This window comes from Cryptomeria japonica, chromosome 10 (genome assembly GCF_030272615.1).
Source record: "Cryptomeria japonica chromosome 10, Sugi_1.0, whole genome shotgun sequence".
NCBI lineage: Eukaryota > Viridiplantae > Streptophyta > Pinopsida > Cupressales > Cupressaceae > Cryptomeria > Cryptomeria japonica.
In genome coordinates, this window is record NC_081414.1 from 744,875,096 (window position 1) to 744,889,971 (window position 14,876).

At 39.2% G+C, this 14,876-nt stretch overlaps 1 protein-coding gene across 4 annotated transcripts in view; it reads left to right on the plus strand.

Annotated features, from left to right (window-relative positions):
- The window catches only part of LOC131076011 (uncharacterized aarF domain-containing protein kinase At1g71810, chloroplastic), a 291,860-nt gene that overhangs the window by 95,636 nt on the left and 181,348 nt on the right, over positions 1 to 14,876 (plus strand). The window lies entirely within an intron of this gene.

Consider the following 14,876-nt stretch of genomic DNA (forward strand, 5'->3'; position numbering starts at 1 on the left):
CGGCAAGAAAATCCTCTTACAAGGTCACTTCTAACAGGGTGCAATCAGATCCTAACAGTTTTGATCATTAAATCCTCTGACCAGGTGACACATTAACTTGTGTTTGTAAATCCGAGTTACTTGGGTAGCTTCTAACAGGGCTGGTCCTCACAGGCCTTTTTGTAAAGCTCTTAACCGGGTTTAGACACTTCTAACAGGGTGTGCCCCTAACTGGGTGTTGTAGACCTTAACCGATCAGATCTCTATACTGCAGATAGTGGATCTTGTGAGTACTAACTCCCACCGTGCTTTTTCCCATTTGGGTTTTCCACGTAAAAATTTCTTGTGTCATGTGGTTTATGCTTTATGTTGTGATTGCATACTTGGTGTTATTTCTTACGTCTATTGAGTTTTAAGTTGGTGAAATTGATACTCAAATTTGTATTGTTTTAAGAGGCAGATGTCAACTCCTAGAACTCCACAATAGAATGGGATAGTAGAGAGAATGAATAAAATGGTTGTTGAAGCTGCTAGAACCATGATAATTCAAGGTGAAGTACCGAAGATGTTTTGGAGAGAAGCAGTCAGCACTGTTGTATATACTTTGAGCCGGGTACTTGTAAAAAGAGGTAATAACAAAACACCTTATCAATAATGGCATGGAAAGACTCCTAGTGTAAATTATTTAAAATTTTTTGGGAGTAAATCATATATTAAGAGAGATGATTACACTGAAAAGTTTGATGCTAAGTGTGATGAAGGCATTTTTCTTGGTTACTCTACAAAATGTAAGGCATTTAAATATTATAACAAGAAAACTAAAAAGATCATTGAGAGTGCTAATGTGAAGATAGATGAACTCTCTGAGAAATCTGGAGAGACTAGCAGAATCTGAGCCTGAGAAAGATGAAGAAAGACTTGTGTTTATAGAATGCAAAAGACTGATGAGCAAAATGTTGCAGAAATAAATGCTCAACCGGTAAATGCAGAGAGCAATGAAGAACATGAAGCAGGAAGCACAACACCGGAACCGGTTATTCTAAGGTATCTCAAGTTGAATCACTCAAAAGAACAAATAGTTGGAGTTAAACTTGCTGGAGTACAAACAAGGAGGAAAATCAGAGAAAATTCTTGTCTGATTTCTACTATTGAGCAGATAACAGTAAGAGAGGCATTAAAGGATGATGACTGGATTAGTGCAATGAATGAGGAGTTGGATCAAATAGAGAAGAACAAGACATGGACACTTGTTCCCAGGCCGGAAGACAAGAATGTGATTGGAACTAAATGGGTCTTTAGAAACAAGTTAAATGAAGAAGGCAAGGTTGTGAGAAATAAAGAAAGATTGGCTTGCAAAGGCTTGTTGGTTGAAAATTTTGTACACTTGGGGAAATATACAAAATTGTGGTTTCAACTACAGCACACGAGTAAAAACTCTCCTAATTAAGGGAAGGCTCCCCCTATCTAACTACAACTTGGAAAATAAAATTGGATGGGACAGCAATCTTTCTTCTTTTTTTCAAGAAAGACAATATCCTTTTTTCTCTTCACAGAAAAGGATAGCGATTGAATAACAGCAGTAACCACTTTCAAGTAAAATGAGAGAAAGGAAGTGAAGTTTCCTGAAAGCTCAAAGACTCCCGTCACTTCCTTCGGGACGGGACAGCAATATCAAGCTCAAAGACTTGACTACTGGAAGTCCTATCTACCCTTTGCTATACTAAATTTTACAACGAATAAAAGATAACAGCTCAAAGACTGAAATAATCTATTCTTTTAACACAAAGACAAGAATTAATGCAAGCTCAAAGACTTGCTGCTATTTCTTATCAAACAGTAATTTTCCTCAAGAATAGACGCAAGCTCAAAGACTTGCTGCTCCTTCTAGAGATTTTCCTATTTTAATTAATCTTCTCTACTTGCAGCTCAAAGACTTCAAATCAGATTGGACTAAGCTCCTTTAGAAACACTTGGCATAGAAGAAATAAAAGATTCAAACTCAAACATGTAGCTCAAAGACTCAAAACTTGAGTAGTCCTTCTTTATTATTTCTTCAAAAACTTTCAATCCACATACATAAGCTCAAAGACTTCTTGCTGTAAATTTGGCAGAGTTTTTGCTTGCTTTCCCAAAAGATATATTTACAATGGACTTCTCAAGTATTTATAGAAGAGGAGCCTTGAGAAAAAGGTGGGAGGATCATAACTAACTTGAGAGATTCTCTCAACCACCAAGACTCCTTCAATAAATAACTGAGACTTCATTAATTAACTAAGAGTCACTCTAACTAACTAAGACTTATTCCAACTACAGTCCTAATCGAACATAACTTGTAGTTGCCTTACATGTAATTACAAAAGTACAAGTAATGTGTAACTTGTATTTTACAAAAATTACTTTTACATGTAACTTGTCAAAACGAAATTACAACCAAAGATTACGAAAGAGAGAAAATTCAACTAAGTGTTGAAAAACACTTAGGTTGCCTTTTGTGAAGACATGAATCCTTGAAATTTCCGGATGCTCGCTTGTAGTTCCTCGGGATTCGGTTCATGAGTGTTCTTAGCAACTACCATAGTCTTCACAATAGTGTCGTGACAGCGGAGGAGCGCGGAATTGTCTCTATCCAGGATGGACTGGATCTCATGCAAAAAGGCTTGATGTTTCATCAATGCTTGAATTGAAACTGCCGAGAATTGTTCACTCCTCCATTCACCATGAATCCTCATCTGTAAGTCCGCAAGAACTTCTTCTTCTGGAATTAGCTCTCCATCCTGACTTACTATATTGCAAGAGGCCCTTTCGCAATGTGAGACAATACCTTGATAAACTTCATTCCGGAATCTCCTTGCATCACTGATCTCTTCGATGAGGGACTTAAGAACAAGGGTTTTGTTTTCCATGAGTTCCTCATATTCCAAGTACATGACCCTGGAAGAGATGATGGTGTGCTCCTGCAAAATACTCAGCTGTTGTTGGGGCATGGTACGCCAGATTGCCAGACTTTTCTCAACACTTTCCAGATTCTTTTTGAAAGTGTTAGAAGTCTGATCCAATTTCTCCTCAATGGTTTCCAGCTTAGACATTATTTGAAAAATGTCTTTTATCACTTGCACGCATTGATCATGAAGGTGATCAATCCAGGAATCCAGTGCTTGTACTTTTTGAGCAGCCCTTTCTACTCCACGAATCGATTCTTGGGAACCGGAAGAACCTATGGAGTTACTCCCTTCAGCAGCAGGTTTTGTGATTTTATTGATGGCTGCCATGAGCTGTCGGTTTTCTTCTTCTAGCTTGTCTTTCTTTGCAAGAAGATCGTCACACCTTTGCACTAGTGAAGCAACAGAAAACTGAGCATCATGTTTAATGACTTCATGTGTTTGCTTGCCCAATTCTACCCTTGTAACCTTATAATCAGCAGCTGACATTTCATCAAGTGGTTTATCTGCAATAGGTTCCACAATTTCAGCTACTTTCATCTTGTTGCTATCAACAGTTACCCTGGAAATAGTCTTCGCCTTCTTAGCAACTTTGGATCTGGACTGTTTGAGTTGCTGGTAGTCGAAGGCATCAGGTGAGATCTCTTGCTTCTTTCTTTTCGGGGTGAAAGAACTAAGCCATGGAGGCAAAGTCATCAACTCACTTCCTGTAACAGCTGTAGGCAAAGGAGAAGCAGTTTCTGTTTGAATCACTGTGGTCACCCTGGGAGGAATATCTGTTTGAATAGCGACTATGTTTTGCTCAGTTACCAACGGACATGAAGATTGCCTCATGAATTCTTCAAAACCAGAAGTGGAAGTATCAATTTCTGATAACTGAATGCAAGTGGGATTATCTTCAGGAACTTCCAACACACTTTCTCGTTGTTGCTCAGGAGAAGGCCTGTATGCTGAAATGGGAACTGCGTTCTGAGGAGACTCATCAATGAGCAAATCAGGGGGAGAAAGAGGCGTCTCAATAGAAACTGGAGGAATGACCTCATGAGGCGTGTCTGAAACTGGAGACTTAGGCGCATCATCAGATTGCTGCCCCTCTTCTGGATTATCCAGATCGATCACCCGAACATGGAACCGTGATTTCTCCTTCCCACGAGTAGTTGTCTCCTCAGGAGGAAGCACTACTGCACGACTAACTCGTAACTTGATCCTTGTGCTCGAAGATGAAGCACCCTCCTTATTATCAATCTGAATCTCAGACTTTCGTCCAAGAGGCCCTGTAGAATCATCTTCTTTACCAACCTTGATTTTGATAAGTCTAACAGCATTGCTTTTCAACCATGCGTTAGTGTTGGCCAAGATAGGCTGAAATCTGTCAAGAATGGAGACGCACTCTTTATGTGACCATTGGATCAAAGGAAGTGGAGCTTCCTCAACCCTCCGTGAAGTGTATTCAGGATCAAGTATACGCCCATCATCAATCATTCCTTGTGGGATATCTGCCAAGTTCAAGTCAACAATTTGCTCAACAGTGAGCCTGCAGTAATCCATCTTCAGGACTTCAGCTTCTGTGCGGAGATCTGCCCAGATGTCTTCAATGCGATGAACATGTACAAAGGATTTTTTGATCTTTTCCTTCATACCTCTATAATCAAAATCAGCTCTAGGTTTGAACCTCTTAAGCTTGATTTCCTGCAATTCAACCTCCATGGCCTTAGCCTTCACAGATGTGACAAGGGAGTATCGACCAATTTTCAACGGATTTGTGCTGGAGATCCCCATTCCAACCTTGTGTCTAGCAGACTGAAGAGTATGAACAGCCATAATCTGTCTACCCAACTCCATAAGAATTATCCTATCGGTCGGGTATCTTGGTAGCATGTATGGTTGTCCATCATAGCACCCAATCCTCATGTAGGTGAAGGTGGGAAATTGCAGGAATAAGCACCCATACTCAGATACCTTGACCCATGCCTCATCTGATACTCGCTTATTTCTGAGATCCATGTCAAACTGACACATAAAATATCCAAAGAATGCGTCTTGGACTCTTCTAAAATGTAGTCTGCTAGGTTTCAAAGGCAGCTGGTCATAATATTCCCAAACTGGTATGAGAGAGCGATCACCCTTGGTAGAAAGACCTGGAAAGTGTCTAAGTGATGCTGCTAAATATACCAAATAAGAATTCATAAAGAAGGTCATAGTGGTAGGAACCGCTGCAAGTTGTTCGCACAAAGCATCGCTGATGATTTCACCCCATGAAATGTGATGCGACTGCCGTATGAACATGATGAATTGATACATCCATGGCTCAAAGACATTAGAGTGCTCAAGGCCTAACATTCTGCTGAGAAGAGTGATGGTGTCTCCTATCTCCCACTTGAAATCACAACGGTACAACTTTGCCCATCTTGAGAAGGAAGGACGTGGCTCATGAATCCACCTATTGATGTGGCGTTTGCAATCTTTTTCTCTTTTCACATAATACTCTGCTGCACTTTCTTTGGTGATTTCCATGTAAACAGGTGCAGGAGGTATTTTGAAGACCTTCTCGATTGTATCCGCATCAAGACGAATTATGGCTTCACCATCATCATTTTTTATGACTCTTGACTCTTTGTCAAAATGATGGGCGCATGCAAGAACAAATTCAGGTTCTAGGGCAGCCACTGGGAAAGAAGACGCATGATGGATATGGCTGTCCAACAGCCGCTGCAAGTTGTTATCCTGTGGATCTTCTACCCTGTGAATGAATTCTGCCATATCAACATGCCCTATTTCTGTGTCCCTAATGCGATCCAATGGCGAGGAGACCTGGGAAGGTGTAACCTCATTCTGGTATTTATCATATTTGTATTTCATTTTCTTTGGAGTTGGCGATGCCGGCAAATCTGACATTGATTGCGAACCTGGAATGCTGTGATGAAGACTTAAAAGGGTTAAGGCCACATCATAATCAGCTGCAAATATCATTCTTTCTTTTTTCAACTGGGTAAAACTTTGATCTCTGAATTTCACGGTTTTGTGAGAAGAAGAGAGAGGACATGTAGAAATGGGAAAATCTTGACTTTGACCAATTTCGGATCTTGGGGGAATTTTCGCAAGTATACAAGTTGGAAAGTACATACATGCAATCGGGATTTTAAAACCCGAATACAAGTATACTTGTAAATTCGAAAATGGAGAAACGGATGAAAAATGGGATTTTGACTTGCGGGAAATGATGGAAATGGAAAGTGCGGATATGGGGAACGTGAATGGATAGAAATGGGAATATCCGGGATAGTCATTTTCATGAAAATGGGAAGATCTTTACAACATGTAATCCGGTTTTCAAAACACGAATTTGCAAGAGAGAGGTATTTCACATTTTTCAAGCTTGGAAATTTAACCAAAAATGATTAAATTTCTCAACCGTAAGGGAAGAACAACAATTTCCAGCGAACTTGTAATCGAGATGAATACTAGCTAAGATGGAATTTTGAGAAGAATAATGCAATTTAACAATTGCATTTCAAAGGGAAGATTTGTTTCATGAAAACCAATTTTAAGGGAAGAACAACACATGTGAAGAATGCAATTAATAACAAAAAAAGAAGAAAACATGAAAATAAAAAGAAGAGAAGAAAGGAAGAACATACCTTGATTGGAAAATCAAAATGCTTCTCCAACAATGCAATACTTCTTGAGATGAAGAAGCAAAACTGAACTTTTAAACCCTTATCACGTTTTTGTGAAAATGCCCCCAAAAATGGTAGCAATCTTAAACTTGCAAGAGTAAAATGCCAATGAAAGTGTTCATTTCAAGTTTGTTGCAGCAAAACGATCAAGGTATTTGCTAAAGCAATAATACCAAAGGTGTTTGAAGAGGTATCAATGCCAAAAAACGCAGCCAAGAGAGTCACGTTTTTATGAAAAAACGTGGCATTCATTACACATTCAATGCACCATTAAATGGTGCGAACCTGCTCTTACCCTCCACGCCTTAGGAAGAAAGGCCAAAACGATTTAGGAGTGTGGGCAACATTGAAGATTTAACCGCTCAAATCGTGGCATTCATGAGGCACGTTAAAAAAAAACGCAGTTGCTGTTTCTTAGGGTAAAAACCAGCGGATTTGTCTTTGAAATGGCATGATAGATGTCAAAAAATGCAAGAAGATAGGATGCAAACTCAAAACGCCCCCATCATCCAACGATTCATCCACGAATTTCGCCTTGAAAAAGTCCAAAATCGCTTCATTCTTGCATTTCGGGTTTTGAAAAATGAATGACAAGTTCGATTTTCTTCAAAAGGAAGCAAATCGGGTTTTAAACATAAAATGACAAGTTCGATTTTCTCCTTTTTCCTTTTCATGCTCAAAATCGGGTTTTAAATATAAAACAACAAGTTTAAAATTTCACTTTTTCACTCATTAAGCCAAAATCGGGTTTTTTTGGACAAATGACAAGTTTAAAAATTGTCAAAAATGAACTTTATGTTAAAATCGGGTTTTAAAAGACAAACTGCAAGTTTAAAAATACTTGTAAGGGGGAAATAAAATCCCTACAACAAGTATTAAACACTTGCACGCATGTAATGGGGATTTAAAATCCCTATTACATGTAAAACCCATTAAAGTAGGGGTTTTTTGGACAAACTGCAAGTTTACTTGCAGTTGAGCTAAAAAACCCCTATTTTAACTAAAAATGACCAAAAAACAACAAAAAGATAAAAACATTAAATGGGAAACTTAAAATAAATTACAAGTGACATATTTGAAATAAAAAATGCACATGTAAGTGATCAAAAATTCCCCTACAAAGACCACAACAATGAATATCATTAAAACTTGCATTTTGAAGAAAATTCTCCACCTGCAGTCTGGGTTTTAAAACCCGAAATTGAAGGAAAGACATAGCAAACGAACCCAGAATTTGACGAAATTCGAAACGTAGTTCGAGGATGGACTGAGGATTAAGCCAGTCCAAGGATTAGTCGAAATTCTGCCTCGGGAAGCGTGCCATAGAGTAATTTTTTTCATTTTTTCACAAAAATTTCATGGTAGTGGTCCTTCATTTTTGGAAACAAAAATGAGGACAACAACAGGCTCTGACTGGGGAATTCTTTCGTTTATCCTTCAAGATTATGAGAGAAAAGAATCCAGAACTCTTAGTGCCTTCCTCTTATCCATTGGGTCACAGAGTCAAACAAAGCAAAAAAAAAAACAAAAAAAACAAACAAAAGGCGAAAAACAACCAAGAGAAAGACATTATTTACAAAAAGTTACCTCGAATCTTCATTCAAAGTAATGCTTCAAATGCTGACCATTACATGGCAGCACAAATGGAGTTCCATCATGATAAGACAAGATAAAACTATCTTCTCCAGCAATACGGTGAATGGTGAAGGGTCCTCGCCAAAGAGAATCAAATTTGCCATGTAAGCCTTTCGGTTCCCTTCGCTTATCCCAAAGCAAAACACGATCACCAACTTGGAATCCTTTTTGTTTTGCTTTCTTGTCAAAAAGAATTTTAACTTGTAGCTGATGCTGAGCAATTCGGTCTACCACTTGTGTTCTTTGTTCTTCCAGTTGGGAAAGATACATGATCCTTTTATCTAAAGCATCCTCATAAGTTTGATCCTCAATTGCTTTAGATAACTTGAGAGCAGGAAGTTCCAAAGTGATGGGTATTTCTGCATTAATCCCATAAAGGAGCTGAAATGGAGACATACCAATAGCCCTTTTGGGTGTAATCCTGTCTGCCCATAAAGCATCAAAAAGAGCCTTATGCCAGGACCTTTGATTTTCCTCCACAAGCTTGCGAATGATAGTAATCAAATTCTTGTTACTAGATTCCGCTTGACCATTACCTTGAGGATAATAATCAGATGAATGAGTTAACAAAATATTATACTCAAAGCAAAATTGTGAAATTTCTGAGGAAGAGAAAGTAGCCGCATTATCAGTCACAATCTTGAAAGGAACACCAAACCTGGAAATAATATTCTCCTTGAGGAACCTGCATACTACCTCAGAAGTAGCGTTCTTTACTGGTATGGCTTCCACCCACTTGGTGAAATAATCAGTAGCTGTAAGGACATAGGAATGACCCGCACTTGAGGAGGGATTGATCACACCAATGAAATCAATGCCCCATTGCCGGAAAGGTTCTTCAACAATAACCGGCTTCAATGGTAATGCTGCAAGCTTTGGTTTACCTACAAACTGCTGACAATGTACACACTTACGTACCCACCGAAAAGCATCTTGAAAGAGTGTAGGCCAATAATATTTTGCTCTCAAAATTTTATGAGCGGTCACTGGGGCAGAAAAATGTCCACCACAAGCCTTGTCATGAAAAGATTCCAGCAATTTAGTTTGTTGCGCTTTGTCAACACAACGGAGGAAAGTACCGTCAATGGCTTTCTTGTACAAACCAGCATCCCATAATACGAAGTTTGCAGCTTTCAACTTGATACTTCTCTTTTCCTTGAATGTCAAATGTTGTGGACATTCGCCATAGGTCAAGAAAAATGCTATATTAGAGTACCATTCATCAATAGTACTAACAAACAACACCTTGGGAAGATCTTCTGAATCATTCAATTCTCGCTCCTCCGGAATACCTTCCGCCATCAGCTGACAGAGTCCTCTTCCTCGAACGAGCTTTGTAGGCTTGATTTCCAAGTCATATTCTTGGATTTTAGCAATCCAATTTCCTCTTTTTGTACCAAAATCCTGTTGTGTTAAGATAGATTTGACTGATGTATCAGGAACTAACACAACGGTATGAGAATTCAAGATGTAAAAACGGAAATTCTTAACTGCTTTTACCACCGCATAAGCATTCTTCTCAATAGAGGAATACTTGAGTTCATGAGACTTCAAAGGACAACTCATGAAAGCAATAGGAGATTCAATTCCTTCTGAATTTTTCTGCATCAAAATGGCTGACAAAGTATGCTCGGAAGCATAGCTATACATAATGAACTCCTTGGTGTAGTTAGGACAAACCAACACGGGTGCATGAGCAATTGCATCTTTAATTTCATTGAATGCCGCTCTTCCTTCAGAATTCCAATGGAAAGAAGACTTTCCTTTCATCATGTCCACAATATGACGAGTCTTCTCTGCAAAGTCAGGAATAAATCTTCGCAAAAAATTAACCTTACCAAAAAAAGAATGAACAGCAGTCTTGTTGGATGGCAAAGGTAGATTCTGAATTGATTTAACCCTCTCAGGATCAACTTTTATACCCTCCTTGGAAACAATGTGACCAAGAAGTTTTCCCTCTGTCACCCCAAAAACTGACTTCTTGGGATTAAGAGAGACGCCATGCTTGCGACATCTTTCAAGTACATCTTGTAGATGAAAAAGATGATTCTCACGATCTTTAGAAAAAACAGTAAGATCATCAAGATATACTACAATATATCTTCCAACAATACCACGGAAAGCCAAGTCCATAGCTCGCTGGAAAGTAGCTCCTGCATTGATCAACCCAAAAGGCATTCTTCGGTATGCAAACGTACCCCATGGAGTGGTGAATGCAGTCTTGTGTTGATCAGGTTCACTAACCTCAATCTGATTGTATCCCGAAAATCCATCTAGCATAGATAGCATCTCGGAACCTGTCACCGTTTGCAAGACTTGATCCATGATTGGCAATGGATAATTGTCTTTGAGTGATAGCCGATTAAGATTTCTAAAATCCACACAGATACGTATTTCTCCATTCTTCTTACGCACCGGTACTATGTTTGCCAACCATGTTGAATGATGGATGGGAAAGATAATCCGAGCATCAAGCATCTTTTGAACTTCAGAAAGAATGGTACCTGAAATCTTTGGATTATATTGGCGTTGCTTTTGTCTGAAAGGTTCCGCACCAAGCTTGAGAGGAATGTCATGCTGCACTTCCTTGGGTTGGAAGGACTTTAGATCATCATATGAGTACGCCAAGACATCATGATATTGACACAAAAGCTGAATAAACTGATTTCTCTCTTCTAAAGTGCAGTTATTGCCAATATTGACAAACTTTGGATCTCCGTCAGATCCAATATTGTATTTCTCATATCCCATAAGAGAATCAGTACCCTCTTGTTGTCGTCTCTTGATATAACGATCATGTTGATCGAAAAGTTTTTCAAGAGAAACCAATCCCTTGGGGATTTTATTTCCTTTCAGCTGAAGGATATTTTCATCTGATTCAGATGATGTATCAGGCACTGGATCTGAAGATGAAGAAGAAGGAGAATTACTTCCTTCAAAATACAAGTTGTTGAAACCATCCTCAGCTTGCAAGAAATTATTAATCTGCTTATCATCATTGAAGATCTGCCAATGATCCCAATTATCAGGCACACTTGGTCTGCAGATTATCTCAATGATGTATTTATCCTGACCAAAGTCAAGATGTGGAATTAATGAAGTAGCTGAAACAGCAAGAGAATCAGCTCTATCATTGTATTCACGAGGAACAACTGAGATATTGAAAGAATCAAACTCTTCAATATTCTCCCATACCAAATTGCGATAATGCTTGAGCCTGTCATTCTTAGTCTGATATATATTTCTCAATTGACAAACAATTAATTCTGCATCGCCTTGGGCATGAAGGTTTCTGATTCCTCTTTTCAATGCAACACTCATTCCCAACAAGAGCGACTCATATTCAGCCGTATTGTTGGTATTAGCAAATTGTAATTTGAAAGAGTAAGGGAAGATCTCTTCCTTGGGAGATATAAGAACTACACCAGCTCCGGATCCATTCGTAGCACAGCTACCATCAAATTCAAGAGTCCATACATCATTTGAACTGTTGTTTTCATTGGAATGATTAGAGCTGCCTTCCTCCGAGATGAGTGCATTGTGAAAAGAAAAGTTATCATCTTCTTCCATAGGAGAGGATGAACTTTCCTCTTGAACAGACGAAGAATGAAGCTCTTCTTGTTGAGGAGGTGATGGAATACTTTCATCAGCAACTGAAGATGCGACCTCTTCAACCATAACATATGAACTGGATGACCCACCTTCTGATGTTTGATCCTGATCAATATCAACAAAACTTTCATTTGCCGAAAGTAATGAAATGTCAGAGCTGCTAGAAGGATAATCTTCAGCAAATTCTGAAATTTCATCAACATGGAGGTAATAATTACCAAAACCTGAAGATTCAAAAAGAATCTGAGCATGAGGGTCATTGGATTTGACAACCGTGTACTTGGTCTCTCTTTCAGGAATTAACTTCTGCACAACACCTTTGACAGGTATTCTTGCTTCTGTCATATCCATGTTGAGTTCACCTCCAACATCTTTACAAAAATTACGGCCAAGCAACATTCCGTATGATGCAGGAACGTCAGCCACCAAGACAGTCATCTTTATCTTATTATCCGGAAAAGCAGCAAATGCAAATTGTGCGTCCTTGATTTGTCCAATAAGGGGTACTTGCTTGTTCTCCATGGAATAACAATGACCAAAAGTTTTGGTCAAAGTCAGCCCCAAAGCTTGAGCAACTTTCGCGGGCATGACGTTATCAGAAGCACCAGAATCCAAGACACAATTGCTTAATTGAAAACCATTGATCAACAAGGAAATGTAAAAAGGTTCTATTTTTCCCTGGGTGGTAGATGGAATGGCTACCAAATGATTAGGCAACTTCTTGGGTTCTTGTGAGAGATAGTGTTTTCAAGTATAGGACGAGTCTCCTTGCTTCTAACAAAATCAGCTAATCTATCAAATTGATCAGGATTAGCTTGCAAATACTCAACTTCGGACATCTGGATCTTAGTCTTCCTAGCATGGTCAATAATATCAAAGGCTTGAAATGAACCAGCTAGAAAAGGATTAACATTGTCTGATAATGTTTTGGGGTTGGGCATACTGGGCTTGGGATCAACAGATGAAGCAAGAGGAGGACTTTTGTTACTTACTTGGTTTTTCGCTGCATCCTTTGAAATATAAGGCAGCGGTGTTCCTCTTTGAGCAATAACAACAGGTGTTTGTAAATCACTTGCGATCTTTGCAGCTTCTTCTTGCTGGGCCAACCGGGTCTGGGATCTTGTTGTTACAGCAAATGCTTGGCTATGAGTCCTGTCGGCAGCAACAGAGTCATCATAGTGCATGTAACGTATAGTAGAGTCGCCAGTCACTTCTTCTTCTTCTTGTTGAGGAAGAGCAACTTCATCGGACTGATAATCAAAATAAGAAGACTCATTTTGATCAGTCTCATAATAACCAACTGCTGCCTTTGAAGGAGGTGGCTCAAGCGCAAGTTTCTCCGGAGGGGGAGGCAACTTGGGTTGATTTTTGGCAGCATAACTGGCAGCAGCATTAGGATATGTCCTTCTTGGGATATCCTTGTATGGTGCGGGGTAGGAATTCTGAGACACTTGCTTCTTCAAAGCAAGAAGTTCATTTGCCAATTTCTGTACCATTGGATCGGTAGAACCAGAAAATGAACTATCCTGGTGCGAAACTCCTTTGAACCGATTAGAATCCTTCTTGATCTTACCAGCTAAGATCAAGTCGTCCTCAATTTCAGTAGCCATTGATTGAGCAACTTCTAAATCAGCATGAGATGCTCGTCTTAAGAAGAAACTAACCTCGGGCAATTGAGTGTTGATGAAAAAACACTTGAGGTTTTCAGGAGTAGGCTTAGAATTAACGGGAATTCTATTTGCTAATTTGTTAAATTTAGCAATGAATTCACGCATGCCTTCATGCGTATCCTTCTTCATTTGTGTCAACTGGGCCAATAAGGCGTGCTCATCTTCTGCAGGCTTAAAACGTTCCTCGAACTTGTCTCTCAACGAGTTCCAGGAAACAATTGAACCAGCCGTAAGATTGAAAAACCAGTCGGCTGCAATACCTTGAAGAGTCTCTATGAACAACCGAACAGCAACATCTTGATGTTCAACCCCAAGAACACCACATGCCATATAAAAGGACTTGACATGTTCATCTGGGTGTTGCTTTCCATCGCCATAAAATTTAGGAAGATTTTTGCGCGAACCTTGTGGAAGCGGATGAAGAGGCGGGGTTAATGCCAAAGGCCCAAAAGCTACTCCCCATGGACCGGGAGGAGGAAGTGGAGGATTAGCCATATTAGGTAATGAAGGAATTAGTGGTTTGAAAAAGAAGGAAGAATTTTCACTTGGGATGGATTTCTTCTTCCTTGAAGGAGGATAACTTGTGGTTCGTGAAAGGGAAGATGTACTAGCGAGCAAAAAGTATCTAGCTCTTTCAGCAACAGATATTTCTTCTGAATGTTCACCTTTCTTCCGACGAACGTAAACACGCGAACTTTCCAGCTTAAAGAAATGAAGGAATTTCCAAGATCTTCTTTCAAAATGGTAGGACACTAGTCTTCAAACGAAAGCGTGAGGCTCCCGAATGCGTCCGTGTCCCCAGCAGAGTCGCCAAAAAACTGTTGGTTGAAAATTTTGTACACTTGGGGAAATATACAAAATTGTGGTTTCAACTACAGCACACGAGTAAAAACTCTCCTAATTAAGGGAAGGCTCCCCCTATCTAACTACAACTTGGAAAATAAAATTGGATGGGACAGCAATCTTTCTTCTTTTTTTCAAGAAAGACAATATCCTTTTTTCTCTTCACAGAAAAGGATAGCGATTGAATAACAGCAGTAACCACTTTCAAGTAAAATGAGAGAAAGGAAGTGAAGTTTCCTGAAAGCTCAAAGACTCCCGTCACTTCCTTCGGGACGGGACAGCAATATCAAGCTCAAAGACTTGACTACTGGAAGTCCTATCTACCCTTTGCTATACTAAATTTTACAACGAATAAAAGATAACAGCTCAAAGACTGAAATAATCTATTCTTTTAACACAAAGACAAGAATTAATGCAAGCTCAAAGACTTGCTGCTATTTCTTATCAAACAGTAATTTTCCTCAAGAATAGACGCAAGCTCAAAGACTTGCTGCTCCTTCTAGAGATTTTCCTATTTTAAT